Source organism: Corythoichthys intestinalis, unplaced genomic scaffold, assembly GCF_030265065.1.
Source record: "Corythoichthys intestinalis isolate RoL2023-P3 unplaced genomic scaffold, ASM3026506v1 HiC_scaffold_39, whole genome shotgun sequence".
In the NCBI taxonomy this organism is placed as follows: Eukaryota; Metazoa; Chordata; class Actinopteri; order Syngnathiformes; family Syngnathidae; genus Corythoichthys; species Corythoichthys intestinalis.
In genome coordinates, this window is record NW_026651608.1 from 47,521 (window position 1) to 63,360 (window position 15,840).

Below are 15,840 nucleotides of genomic sequence, written 5' to 3' on the forward strand. Positions count from 1 at the left end.
AGAACGAAATTTTCAAATGTAACTACTAGAATGTGATACAATACACTATTGGGTGAAGTTTGGTTGACTTCTGCGCAGCGGTTTGGGAGTTAACATCAAAATTACATTTCTCGGCCATATCGCATAGATCTCACTGTGAAAAGGCTTAAATGGCTTTTTTGACCTAAGTTTGAGGATTGCGCTCAAATCAAATGTCCTAGAACCAAATTTTCACATGTAACTACTAGATTGTGATACAATACACTAATGGGTGAAGTTTGGTTGACTTCTGCGCAGCGGTTTGGGAGTTAACATCAAAATTACATTTCTCGGCCATATCGCATAGATCTCACTGTGAAAAGGCTTAAATGACTTTTTTAATTAAGTTTGATGATTGCGCTCAAACAAAATTTCCTAGAACAAAATTTTCAAATGTAACTACTAGATTTTGATACAATACACTATTGGGTGAAGTTTGGTTGACTTCTGCGCAGCGGTTTGGGAGTTAACATCAAAATTACATTTCTCGGCCATATCGCATAGATCTCACTGTGAAAAGGCTTAAATGGCTTTTTTGACCTAAGTTTGAGGATTGCGCTCAAATCAAATGTCCTAGAACCAAATTTTCACATGTAACTACTAGATTGTGATACAATACACTAATGGGTGAAGTTTGGTTGACTTCTGCGCAGCGGTTTGGGAGTTAACATCAAAATTACATTTCTCGGCCATATCGCATAGATCTCACTGTGAAAAGGCTTAAATGGCTTTTTTGACCTAAGTTTGAGGATTGCGCTCAAATTAAATGTCCTAGAACCAAATTTCCACATGTAACTACTAGATTGTGATACAATACACTAATGGGTGAAGTTTGGTTGACTTCTGCGCAGCGGTTTGGGAGTTAACATCAAAATTACATTTCTCGGCCATATCGCATAGATCTCACTGTGAAAAGGCTTAAATGACTTTTTTAATTAAGTTTGATGATTGCGTTCAAACAAAATGTCCTAGAACAAAATTTTCAAATGTAACTACTAGATTGTGATACAATACACTATTGAGTGAAGTTTGGTTGACTTCTGCGCAGCGGTTTGGGAGTTAACATCAAAATTACATTTCTCGGCCATATCGCATAGATCTCAATGTGAAAAGGCTTAAATGGCTTTTTTGACCTAAGTTTAAAGATTGCGCTCAAACCAAATGTCCTAGAACGAAATTTTCAAATGTAACTACTAGAATGTGATACAATACACTATTGGGTGAAGTTTGGTTGACTTCTGCGCAGCGGTTTGGGAGTTAACATCAAAATTACATTTCTCGGCCATATCGCATAGATCTCACTGTGAAAGGGCTTAAATGGCTTTTTTGACCTAAGTTTGAGGATTGCGCTCAAATCAAATGTCCTAGAACCAAATTTCCACATGTAACTACTAGATTGTGATACAATACACTAATGGGTGAAGTTTGGTTGACTTCTGCGCAGCGGTTTGGGAGTTAACATCAAAATTACATTTCTCGGCCATATCGCATAGATCTCACTGTGAAAAGGCTTAAATGGCTTTTTTGACCTAAGTTTGAGGATTGCGCTCAAATCAAATGTCCTATAACCAAATTTCCACATGTAACTACTAGATTGTGATACAATACACTAATGGTTGAAGTTTGGTTGACTTCTGCGCAGCGGTTTGGGAGTGAACATCAAAATTACATTTCTCGGCCATATCGCATAGATCTCACTGTGAAAAGGCTTAAATGGCTTTTTTGACCTAAGTTTGAGGATTGCGCTCAAATCAAATGTCCTAGAACCAAATTTCCACATGTAACTACTAGAATGTGATACAATACACTAATGGGTGAAGTTTGGTTGACTTCTGCGCAGCGGTTTGGGAGTTAACATCAAAATTACATTTCTCGGCCATATCGCATAGATCTCACTGTGAAAAGGCTTAAATGACTTTTTTAATTAAGTTTGATGATTGCGCTCAAACAAAATTTCCTAGAACAAAATTTTCAAATGTAACTACTAGATTGTGATACAATACACTATTGGGTGAAGTTTGGTTGACTTCTGCGCAGCGGTTTGGGAGTTAACATCAAAATTACATTTCTCGGCCATATCGCATAGATCTCACTGTGAAAAGGCTTAAATGGCTTTTTTGACCTAAGTTTGAGGATTGCGCTCAAATCAAATGTCCTATAACCAAATTTCCACATGTAACTACTAGATTGTGATACAATACACTATTGGGTGAAGTTTGGTTGACTTCTGCGCAGCGGTTTGGGAGTTAACATCAAAATTACATTTCTCGGCCATATCGCATAGATCTCACTGTGAAAAGGCTTAAATGGCTTTTTTGACCTAAGTTTGAGGATTGCGCTCAAATCAAATGTCCTAGAACCAAATTTCCACATGTAACTACTAGATTGTGATACAATACACTATTGGGTGAAGTTTGGTTGACTTCTGCGCAGCGGTTTGGGAGTTAACATCAAAATTACATTTCTCGGCTATATCGCATAGATCTCACTGTGAAAAGGCTTAAATGACTTTTTTAATTAAGTTTAATGATTGCGCTCAAACCAAATGTCCTAGAACGAAATTTTTAAATGTAACTACTAGAATGTGATACAATACACTATTGGGTGAAGTTTAGTTGACTTCTGCGCAGCGGTTTGGGAGTTAACATCAAAATTACATTTCTCGGCCATATCGCATAGATCTCACTGTGAAAAGGCTTAAATGGCTTTTTTGACCTAAGTTTAATGATTGCGCTCAAACCAAATGTCCTAGAACGAAATTTTCAAATGTAACTACTAGAATGTGATACAATACACTATTGGGTGAAGTTTGGTTGACTTCTGCGCAGCGGTTTGGGAGTTAACATCAAAATTACATTTCTCGGCCATATCGCATAGATCTCACTGTGAAAAGGCTTAAATGGCTTTTTTGACCTAAGTTTGAGGATTGCGCTCAAATCAAATGTCCTAGAACCAAATTTTTACATGTAACTACTAGATTGTGATACAATACACTAATGGGTGAAGTTTGGTTGACTTCTGCGCAGCGGTTTGGGAGTTAACATCAAAATTACATTTCTCGGCCATATCGCATAGATCTCACTGTGAAAAGGCTTAAATGGCTTTTTTGACCTAAGTTTGAGGATTGCGCTCAAATCAAATGTCCTAGAACCAAATTTCCACATGTAACTACTAGATTGTGATACAATACACTAATGGGTGAAGTTTGGTTGACTTCTGCGCAGCGGTTTGGGAGTGAACATCAAAATTACATTTCTCGGCCATATCGCATAGATCTCACTGTGAAAAGGCTTAAATGGCTTTTTTGACCTAAGTTTGAGGATTGCGCTCAAATCAAATGTCCTAGAACCAAATTTCCACATGTAACTACTAGAATGTGATACAATACACTAATGGGTGAAGTTTGGTTGACTTCTGCGCAGCGGTTTGGGAGTTAACATCAAAATTACATTTCTCGGCCATATCGCATAGATCTCACTGTGAAAAGGCTTAAATGACTTTTTTAATTAAGTTTGATGATTGCGCTCAAACAAAATTTCCTAGAACAAAATTTTCAAATGTAACTACTAGATTGTGATACAATACACTATTGGGTGAAGTTTGGTTGACTTCTGCGCAGCGGTTTGGGAGTTAACATCAAAATTACATTTCTCGGCCATATCGCATAGATCTCACTGTGAAAAGGCTTAAATGGCTTTTTTGACCTAAGTTTGAGGATTGCGCTCAAATCAAATGTCCTATAACCAAATTTCCACATGTAACTACTAGATTGTGATACAATACACTATTGGGTGAAGTTTGGTTGACTTCTGCGCAGCGGTTTGGGAGTTAACATCAAAATTACATTTCTCGGCCATATCGCATAGATCTCACTGTGAAAAGGCTTAAATGGCTTTTTTGACCTAAGTTTGAGGATTGTGCTCAAATCAAATGTCCTAGAACCAAATTTCCACATGTAACTACTAGATTGTGATACAATACACTAATGGGTGAAGTTTGGTTGACTTCTGCGCAGAGGTTTGGGAGTTAACATCAAAATTACATTTCTCGGCCATATCGCATAGATCTCACTGTGAAAAGGCTTAAATGACTTTTTTAATTAAGTTTGATGATTGCGTTCAAACAAAATGTCCTAGAACAAAATTTTCAAATGTAACTACTAGATTGTGATACAATACACTAATGGGTGAAGTTTGGTTGACTTCTGCGCAGAGGTTTGGGAGTTAACATCAAAATTACATTTCTCGGCCATATCGCATAGATCTCACTGTGAAAAGGCTTAAATGACTTTTTTAATTAAGTTTAATGATTGCGCTCAAACCAAATGTCCTAGAACGAAATTTTTAAATGTAACTACTAGAATGTGATACAATACACTATTGGGTGAAGTTTAGTTGACTTCTGCGCAGCGGTTTGGGAGTTAACATCAAAATTACATTTCTCGGCCATATCGCATAGATCTCACTGTGAAAAGGCTTAAATGGCTTTTTTGACCTAAGTTTAATGATTGCGCTCAAACCAAATGTCCTAGAACGAAATTTTCAAATGTAACTACTAGAATGTGATACAATACACTATTGGGTGAAGTTTGGTTGACTTCTGCGCAGCGGTTTGGGAGTTAACATCAAAATTACATTTCTCGGCCATATCGCATAGATCTCACTGTGAAAAGGCTTAAATGGCTTTTTTGACCTAAGTTTGAGGATTGCGCTCAAATCAAATGTCCTAGAACCAAATTTTCACATGTAACTACTAGATTGTGATACAATACACTAATGGGTGAAGTTTGGTTGACTTCTGCGCAGCGGTTTGGGAGTTAACATCAAAATTACATTTCTCGGCCATATCGCATAGATCTCACTGTGAAAAGGCTTAAATGGCTTTTTTGACCTAAGTTTGAGGATTGCGCTCAAATTAAATGTCCTAGAACCAAATTTCCACATGTAACTACTAGATTGTGATACAATACACTAATGGGTGAAGTTTGGTTGACTTCTGCGCAGCGGTTTGGGAGTTAACATCAAAATTACATTTCTCGGCCATATCGCATAGATCTCACTGTGAAAAGGCTTAAATGACTTTTTTAATTAAGTTTGATGATTGCGTTCAAACAAAATGTCCTAGAACAAAATTTTCAAATGTAACTACTAGATTGTGATACAATACACTATTGAGTGAAGTTTGGTTGACTTCTGCGCAGCGGTTTGGGAGTTAACATCAAAATTACATTTCTCGGCCATATCGCATAGATCTCAATGTGAAAAGGCTTAAATGGCTTTTTTGACCTAAGTTTAAAGATTGCGCTCAAACCAAATGTCCTAGAACGAAATTTTCAAATGTAACTACTAGAATGTGATACAATACACTATTGGGTGAAGTTTGGTTGACTTCTGCGCAGCGGTTTGGGAGTTAACATCAAAATTACATTTCTCGGCCATATCGCATAGATCTCACTGTGAAAAGGCTTAAATGGCTTTTTTGACCTAAGTTTGAGGATTGCGCTCAAATCAAATGTCCTAGAACCAAATTTCCACATGTAACTACTAGATTGTGATACAATACACTAATGGGTGAAGTTTGGTTGACTTCTGCGCAGAGGTTTGGGAGTTAACATCAAAATTACATTTCTCGGCCATATCGCATAGATCTCACTGTGAAAAGGCTTAAATGACTTTTTTAATTAAGTTTGATGATTGCGTTCAAACAAAATGTCCTAGAACAAAATTTTCAAATGTAACTACTAGATTGTGATACAATACACTATTGGGTGAAGTTTGGTTGACTTCTGCGCAGCGGTTTGGGAGTTAACATCAAAATTACATTTCTCGGCCATATCGCATAGATCTCACTGTGAAAAGGCTTAAATGGCTTTTTTGACCTAAGTTTAAAGATTGCGCTCAAACCAAATGTCCTAGAACGAAATTTTCAAATGTAACTACTAGAATGTGATACAATACACTATTGGGTGAAGTTTAGTTGACTTCTGCGCAGCGGTTTGGGAGTTAACATCAAAATTACATTTCTCGGCCATATCGCATAGATCTCACTGTGAAAAGGCTTAAATGGCTTTTTTGACCTAAGTTTGAGGATTGCGCTCAAATCAAATGTCCTAGAACCAAATTTCCACATGTAATTACTAGATTGTGATACAATACACTAATGGGTGAAGTTTGGTTGACTTCTGCGCAGCGGTTTGGGAGTTAACATCAAAATTACATTTCTCGGCTATATCGCATAGATCTCACTGTGAAAAGGCTTAAATGACTTTTTTAATTAAGTTTAATGATTGCGCTCAAACCAAATGTCCTAGAACGAAATTTTTAAATGTAACTACTAGAATGTGATACAATACACTATTGGGTGAAGTTTAGTTGACTTCTGCGCAGCGGTTTGGGAGTTAACATCAAAATTACATTTCTCGGCCATATCGCATAGATCTCACTGTGAAAAGGCTTAAATGGCTTTTTTGACCTAAGTTTAATGATTGCGCTCAAACCAAATGTCCTAGAACGAAATTTTCAAATGTAACTACTAGAATGTGATACAATACACTATTGGGTGAAGTTTGGTTGACTTCTGCGCAGCGGTTTGGGAGTTAACATCAAAATTACATTTCTCGGCCATATCGCATAGATCTCACTGTGAAAAGGCTTAAATGGCTTTTTTGACCTAAGTTTGAGGATTGCGCTCAAATCAAATGTCCTAGAACCAAATTTTCACATGTAACTACTAGATTGTGATACAATACACTAATGGGTGAAGTTTGGTTGACTTCTGCGCAGCGGTTTGGGAGTTAACATCAAAATTACATTTCTCGGCCATATCGCATAGATCTCACTGTGAAAAGGCTTAAATGACTTTTTTAATTAAGTTTGATGATTGCGCTCAAACAAAATTTCCTAGAACAAAATTTTCAAATGTAACTACTAGATTTTGATACAATACACTATTGGGTGAAGTTTGGTTGACTTCTGCGCAGCGGTTTGGGAGTTAACATCAAAATTACATTTCTCGGCCATATCGCATAGATCTCACTGTGAAAAGGCTTAAATGGCTTTTTTGACCTAAGTTTGAGGATTGCGCTCAAATCAAATGTCCTAGAACCAAATTTTCACATGTAACTACTAGATTGTGATACAATACACTAATGGGTGAAGTTTGGTTGACTTCTGCGCAGCGGTTTGGGAGTTAACATCAAAATTACATTTCTCGGCCATATCGCATAGATCTCACTGTGAAAAGGCTTAAATGGCTTTTTTGACCTAAGTTTGAGGATTGCGCTCAAATTAAATGTCCTAGAACCAAATTTCCACATGTAACTACTAGATTGTGATACAATACACTAATGGGTGAAGTTTGGTTGACTTCTGCGCAGCGGTTTGGGAGTTAACATCAAAATTACATTTCTCGGCCATATCGCATAGATCTCACTGTGAAAAGGCTTAAATGACTTTTTTAATTAAGTTTGATGATTGCGTTCAAACAAAATGTCCTAGAACAAAATTTTCAAATGTAACTACTAGATTGTGATACAATACACTATTGAGTGAAGTTTGGTTGACTTCTGCGCAGCGGTTTGGGAGTTAACATCAAAATTACATTTCTCGGCCATATCGCATAGATCTCAATGTGAAAAGGCTTAAATGGCTTTTTTGACCTAAGTTTAAAGATTGCGCTCAAACCAAATGTCCTAGAACGAAATTTTCAAATGTAACTACTAGAATGTGATACAATACACTATTGGGTGAAGTTTGGTTGACTTCTGCGCAGCGGTTTGGGAGTTAACATCAAAATTACATTTCTCGGCCATATCGCATAGATCTCACTGTGAAAGGGCTTAAATGGCTTTTTTGACCTAAGTTTGAGGATTGCGCTCAAATCAAATGTCCTAGAACCAAATTTCCACATGTAACTACTAGATTGTGATACAATACACTAATGGGTGAAGTTTGGTTGACTTCTGCGCAGCGGTTTGGGAGTTAACATCAAAATTACATTTCTCGGCCATATCGCATAGATCTCACTGTGAAAAGGCTTAAATGGCTTTTTTGACCTAAGTTTGAGGATTGCGCTCAAATCAAATGTCCTATAACCAAATTTCCACATGTAACTACTAGATTGTGATACAATACACTAATGGTTGAAGTTTGGTTGACTTCTGCGCAGCGGTTTGGGAGTGAACATCAAAATTACATTTCTCGGCCATATCGCATAGATCTCACTGTGAAAAGGCTTAAATGGCTTTTTTGACCTAAGTTTGAGGATTGCGCTCAAATCAAATGTCCTAGAACCAAATTTCCACATGTAACTACTAGAATGTGATACAATACACTAATGGGTGAAGTTTGGTTGACTTCTGCGCAGCGGTTTGGGAGTTAACATCAAAATTACATTTCTCGGCCATATCGCATAGATCTCACTGTGAAAAGGCTTAAATGACTTTTTTAATTAAGTTTGATGATTGCGCTCAAACAAAATTTCCTAGAACAAAATTTTCAAATGTAACTACTAGATTGTGATACAATACACTATTGGGTGAAGTTTGGTTGACTTCTGCGCAGCGGTTTGGGAGTTAACATCAAAATTACATTTCTCGGCCATATCGCATAGATCTCACTGTGAAAAGGCTTAAATGGCTTTTTTGACCTAAGTTTGAGGATTGCGCTCAAATCAAATGTCCTATAACCAAATTTCCACATGTAACTACTAGATTGTGATACAATACACTATTGGGTGAAGTTTGGTTGACTTCTGCGCAGCGGTTTGGGAGTTAACATCAAAATTACATTTCTCGGCCATATCGCATAGATCTCACTGTGAAAAGGCTTAAATGGCTTTTTTGACCTAAGTTTGAGGATTGCGCTCAAATCAAATGTCCTAGAACCAAATTTCCACATGTAACTACTAGATTGTGATACAATACACTATTGGGTGAAGTTTGGTTGACTTCTGCGCAGCGGTTTGGGAGTTAACATCAAAATTACATTTCTCGGCTATATCGCATAGATCTCACTGTGAAAAGGCTTAAATGACTTTTTTAATTAAGTTTAATGATTGCGCTCAAACCAAATGTCCTAGAACGAAATTTTTAAATGTAACTACTAGAATGTGATACAATACACTATTGGGTGAAGTTTAGTTGACTTCTGCGCAGCGGTTTGGGAGTTAACATCAAAATTACATTTCTCGGCCATATCGCATAGATCTCACTGTGAAAAGGCTTAAATGGCTTTTTTGACCTAAGTTTAATGATTGCGCTCAAACCAAATGTCCTAGAACGAAATTTTCAAATGTAACTACTAGAATGTGATACAATACACTATTGGGTGAAGTTTGGTTGACTTCTGCGCAGCGGTTTGGGAGTTAACATCAAAATTACATTTCTCGGCCATATCGCATAGATCTCACTGTGAAAAGGCTTAAATGGCTTTTTTGACCTAAGTTTGAGGATTGCGCTCAAATCAAATGTCCTAGAACCAAATTTTTACATGTAACTACTAGATTGTGATACAATACACTAATGGGTGAAGTTTGGTTGACTTCTGCGCAGCGGTTTGGGAGTTAACATCAAAATTACATTTCTCGGCCATATCGCATAGATCTCACTGTGAAAAGGCTTAAATGGCTTTTTTGACCTAAGTTTGAGGATTGCGCTCAAATCAAATGTCCTAGAACCAAATTTCCACATGTAACTACTAGATTGTGATACAATACACTAATGGGTGAAGTTTGGTTGACTTCTGCGCAGCGGTTTGGGAGTTAACATCAAAATTACATTTCTCGGCCATATCGCATAGATCTCACTGTGAAAAGGCTTAAATGACTTTTTTAATTAAGTTTGATGATTGCGTTCAAACAAAATGTCCTAGAACAAAATTTTCAAATGTAACTACTAGATTGTGATACAATACACTATTGGGTGAAGTTTGGTTGACTTCTGCGCAGCGGTTTGGGAGTTAACATCAAAATTACATTTCTCGGCCATATCGCATAGATCTCAATGTGAAAAGGCTTAAATGGCTTTTTTGACCTAAGTTTAAAGATTGCGCTCAAACCAAATGTCCTAGAACGAAATTTTCAAATGTAACTACTAGAATGTGATACAATACACTATTGGGTGAAGTTTGGTTGACTTCTGCGCAGCGGTTTGGGAGTTAACATCAAAATTACATTTCTCGGCCATATCGCATAGATCTCACTGTGAAAGGGCTTAAATGGCTTTTTTGACCTAAGTTTGAGGATTGCGCTCAAATCAAATGTCCTAGAACCAAATTTCCACATGTAACTACTAGATTGTGATACAATACACTAATGGGTGAAGTTTGGTTGACTTCTGCGCAGCGGTTTGGGAGTTAACATCAAAATTACATTTCTCGGCCATATCGCATAGATCTCACTGTGAAAAGGCTTAAATGGCTTTTTTGACCTAAGTTTGAGGATTGCGCTCAAATCAAATGTCCTATAACCAAATTTCCACATGTAACTACTAGATTGTGATACAATACACTAATGGGTGAAGTTTGGTTGACTTCTGCGCAGCGGTTTGGGAGTGAACATCAAAATTACATTTCTCGGCCATATCGCATAGATCTCACTGTGAAAAGGCTTAAATGGCTTTTTTGACCTAAGTTTGAGGATTGCGCTCAAATCAAATGTCCTAGAACAAAATTTCCACATGTAACTACTAGAATGTGATACAATACACTAATGGGTGAAGTTTGGTTGACTTCTGCGCAGCGGTTTGGGAGTTAACATCAAAATTACATTTCTCGGCCATATCGCATAGATCTCACTGTGAAAAGGCTTAAATGACTTTTTTAATTAAGTTTGATGATTGCGCTCAAACAAAATTTCCTAGAACAAAATTTTCAAATGTAACTACTAGATTGTGATACAATACACTATTGGGTGAAGTTTGGTTGACTTCTGCGCAGCGGTTTGGGAGTTAACATCAAAATTACATTTCTCGGCCATATCGCATAGATCTCACTGTGAAAAGGCTTAAATGGCTTTTTTGACCTAAGTTTGAGGATTGCGCTCAAATCAAATGTCCTAGAACCAAATTTTCACATGTAACTACTAGATTGTGATACAATACACTAATGGGTGAAGTTTGGTTGACTTCTGCGCAGCGGTTTGGGAGTTAACATCAAAATTACATTTCTCGGCCATATCGCATAGATCTCACTGTGAAAAGGCTTAAATGGCTTTTTTGACCTAAGTTTGAGGATTGCGCTCAAATTAAATGTCCTAGAACCAAATTTCCACATGTAACTACTAGATTGTGATACAATACACTAATGGGTGAAGTTTGGTTGACTTCTGCGCAGCGGTTTGGGAGTTAACATCAAAATTACATTTCTCGGCCATATCGCATAGATCTCACTGTGAAAAGGCTTAAATGACTTTTTTAATTAAGTTTGATGATTGCGTTCAAACAAAATGTCCTAGAACAAAATTTTCAAATGTAACTACTAGATTGTGATACAATACACTATTGAGTGAAGTTTGGTTGACTTCTGCGCAGCGGTTTGGGAGTTAACATCAAAATTACATTTCTCGGCCATATCGCATAGATCTCAATGTGAAAAGGCTTAAATGGCTTTTTTGACCTAAGTTTAAAGATTGCGCTCAAACCAAATGTCCTAGAACGAAATTTTCAAATGTAACTACTAGAATGTGATACAATACACTATTGGGTGAAGTTTGGTTGACTTCTGCGCAGCGGTTTGGGAGTTAACATCAAAATTACATTTCTCGGCCATATCGCATAGATCTCACTGTGAAAAGGCTTAAATGGCTTTTTTGACCTAAGTTTGAGGATTGCGCTCAAATCAAATGTCCTAGAACCAAATTTCCACATGTAACTACTAGATTGTGATACAATACACTAATGGGTGAAGTTTGGTTGACTTCTGCGCAGAGGTTTGGGAGTTAACATCAAAATTACATTTCTCGGCCATATCGCATAGATCTCACTGTGAAAAGGCTTAAATGACTTTTTTAATTAAGTTTGATGATTGCGTTCAAACAAAATGTCCTAGAACAAAATTTTCAAATGTAACTACTAGATTGTGATACAATACACTATTGGGTGAAGTTTGGTTGACTTCTGCGCAGCGGTTTGGGAGTTAACATCAAAATTACATTTCTCGGCCATATCGCATAGATCTCACTGTGAAAAGGCTTAAATGGCTTTTTTGACCTAAGTTTAAAGATTGCGCTCAAACCAAATGTCCTAGAACGAAATTTTCAAATGTAACTACTAGAATGTGATACAATACACTATTGGGTGAAGTTTAGTTGACTTCTGCGCAGCGGTTTGGGAGTTAACATCAAAATTACATTTCTCGGCCATATCGCATAGATCTCACTGTGAAAAGGCTTAAATGGCTTTTTTGACCTAAGTTTGAGGATTGCGCTCAAATCAAATGTCCTAGAACCAAATTTCCACATGTAATTACTAGAATGTGATACAATACACTAATGGGTGAAGTTTGGTTGACATCTGCGCAGCGGTTTGGGAGTTAACATCAAAATTACATTTCTCGGCTATATCGCATAGATCTCACTGTGAAAAGGCTTAAATGACTTTTTTAATTAAGTTTAATGATTGCGCTCAAACCAAATGTCCTAGAACGAAATTTTTAAATGTAACTACTAGAATGTGATACAATACACTATTGGGTGAAGTTTAGTTGACTTCTGCGCAGCGGTTTGGGAGTTAACATCAAAATTACATTTCTCGGCCATATCGCATAGATCTCACTGTGAAAAGGCTTAAATGGCTTTTTTGACCTAAGTTTAATGATTGCGCTCAAACCAAATGTCCTAGAACGAAATTTTCAAATGTAACTACTAGAATGTGATACAATACACTATTGGGTGAAGTTTGGTTGACTTCTGCGCAGCGGTTTGGGAGTTAACATCAAAATTACATTTCTCGGCCATATCGCATAGATCTCACTGTGAAAAGGCTTAAATGGCTTTTTTGACCTAAGTTTGAGGATTGCGCTCAAATCAAATGTCCTAGAACCAAATTTTCACATGTAACTACTAGATTGTGATACAATACACTAATGGGTGAAGTTTGGTTGACTTCTGCGCAGCGGTTTGGGAGTTAACATCAAAATTACATTTCTCGGCCATATCGCATAGATCTCACTGTGAAAAGGCTTAAATGACTTTTTTAATTAAGTTTGATGATTGCGCTCAAACAAAATTTCCTAGAACAAAATTTTCAAATGTAACTACTAGATTTTGATACAATACACTATTGGGTGAAGTTTGGTTGACTTCTGCGCAGCGGTTTGGGAGTTAACATCAAAATTACATTTCTCGGCCATATCGCATAGATCTCACTGTGAAAAGGCTTAAATGGCTTTTTTGACCTAAGTTTAATGATTGCGCTCAAACCAAATGTCCTAGAACGAAATTTTCAAATGTAACTACTAGAATGTGATACAATACACTATTAGGTGAAGTTTGGTTGACTTCTGCGCAGCGGTTTGGGAGTTAACATCAAAATTACATTTCTCGGCCATATCGCATAGATCTCACTGTGAAAAGGCTTAAATGACTTTTTTAATTAAGTTTGATGATTGCGTTCAAACAAAATGTCCTAGAACAAAATTTTCAAATGTAACTACTAGATTGTGATACAATACACTATTGGGTGAAGTTTGGTTGACTTCTGCGCAGCGGTTTGGGAGTTAACATCAAAATTACATTTCTCGGCCATATCGCATAGATCTCACTGTGAAAAGGCTTAAATGGCTTTTTTGACCTAAGTTTGAGGATTGCGCTCAAATCAAATGTCCTAGAACCAAATTTCCACATGCAACTACTAGATTGTTATACAATACACTATTGGGTGAAGTTTGGTTGACTTCTGCGCAGAGGTTTGGGAGTTAACATCAAAATTACATTTCTCGGCCATATCGCATAGATCTCACTGTGAAAAGGCTTAAATGACTTTTTTAATTAAGTTTAATGATTGCGCTCAAACCAAATGTCCTAGAACGAAATTTTTAAATGTAACTACTAGAATGTGATACAATACACTACTGGGTGAAGTTTAGTTGACTTCTGCGCAGCGGTTTGGGAGTTAACATCAAAATTACATTTCTCGGCCATATCGCATAGATCTCACTGTGAAAAGGCTTAAATGGCTTTTTTGACCTAAGTTTAATGATTGCGCTCAAACCAAATGTCCTAGAACGAAATTTTCAAATGTAACTACTAGAATGTGATACAATACACTATTGGGTGAAGTTTGGTTGACTTCTGCGCAGCGGTTTGGGAGTTAACATCAAAATTACATTTCTCGGCCATATCGCATAGATCTCACTGTGAAAAGGCTTAAATGGCTTTTTTGACCTAAGTTTGAGGATTGCGCTCAAATCAAATGTCCTAGAACCAAATTTTCACATGTAACTACTAGATTGTGATACAATACACTAATGGGTGAAGTTTGGTTGACTTCTGCGCAGCGGTTTGGGAGTTAACATCAAAATTACATTTCTCGGCCATATCGCATAGATCTCACTGTGAAAAGGCTTAAATGGCTTTTTTGACCTAAGTTTGAGGATTGCGCTCAAATTAAATGTCCTAGAACCAAATTTCCACATGTAACTACTAGATTGTGATACAATACACTAATGGGTGAAGTTTGGTTGACTTCTGCGCAGCGGTTTGGGAGTTAACATCAAAATTACATTTCTCGGCCATATCGCATAGATCTCACTGTGAAAAGGCTTAAATGACTTTTTTAATTAAGTTTGATGATTGCGTTCAAACAAAATGTCCTAGAACAAAATTTTCAAATGTAACTACTAGATTGTGATACAATACACTATTGAGTGAAGTTTGGTTGACTTCTGCGCAGCGGTTTGGGAGTTAACATCAAAATTACATTTCTCGGCCATATCGCATAGATCTCAATGTGAAAAGGCTTAAATGGCTTTTTTGACCTAAGTTTAAAGATTGCGCTCAAACCAAATGTCCTAGAACGAAATTTTCAAATGTAACTACTAGAATGTGATACAATACACTATTGGGTGAAGTTTGGTTGACTTCTGCGCAGCGGTTTGGGAGTTAACATCAAAATTACATTTCTCGGCCATATCGCATAGATCTCACTGTGAAAAGGCTTAAATGGCTTTTTTGACCTAAGTTTGAGGATTGCGCTCAAATCAAATGTCCTAGAACCAAATTTCCACATGTAACTACTAGATTGTGATACAATACACTAATGGGTGAAGTTTGGTTGACTTCTGCGCAGCGGTTTGGGAGTTAACATCAAAATTACATTTCTCGGCCATATCGCATAGATCTCACTGTGAAAAGGCTTAAATGGCTTTTTTGACCTAAGTTTGAGGATTGCGCTCAAATCAAATGTCCTATAACCAAATTTCCACATGTAACTACTAGATTGTGATACAATACACTAATGGTTGAAGTTTGGTTGACTTCTGCGCAGCGGTTTGGGAGTGAACATCAAAATTACATTTCTCGGCCATATCGCATAGATCTCACTGTGAAAAGGCTTAAATGGCTTTTTTGACCTAAGTTTGAGGATTGCGCTCAAATCAAATGTCCTAGAACCAAATTTCCACATGTAACTACTAGAATGTGATACAATACACTAATGGGTGAAGTTTGGTTGACTTCTGCGCAGCGGTTTGGGAGTTAACATCAAAATTACATTTCTCGGCCATATCGCATAGATCTCACTGTGAAAAGGCTTAAATGACTTTTTTAATTAAGTTTGATGATTGCGCTCAAACAAAATTTCCTAGAACAAAATTTTCAAATGTAACT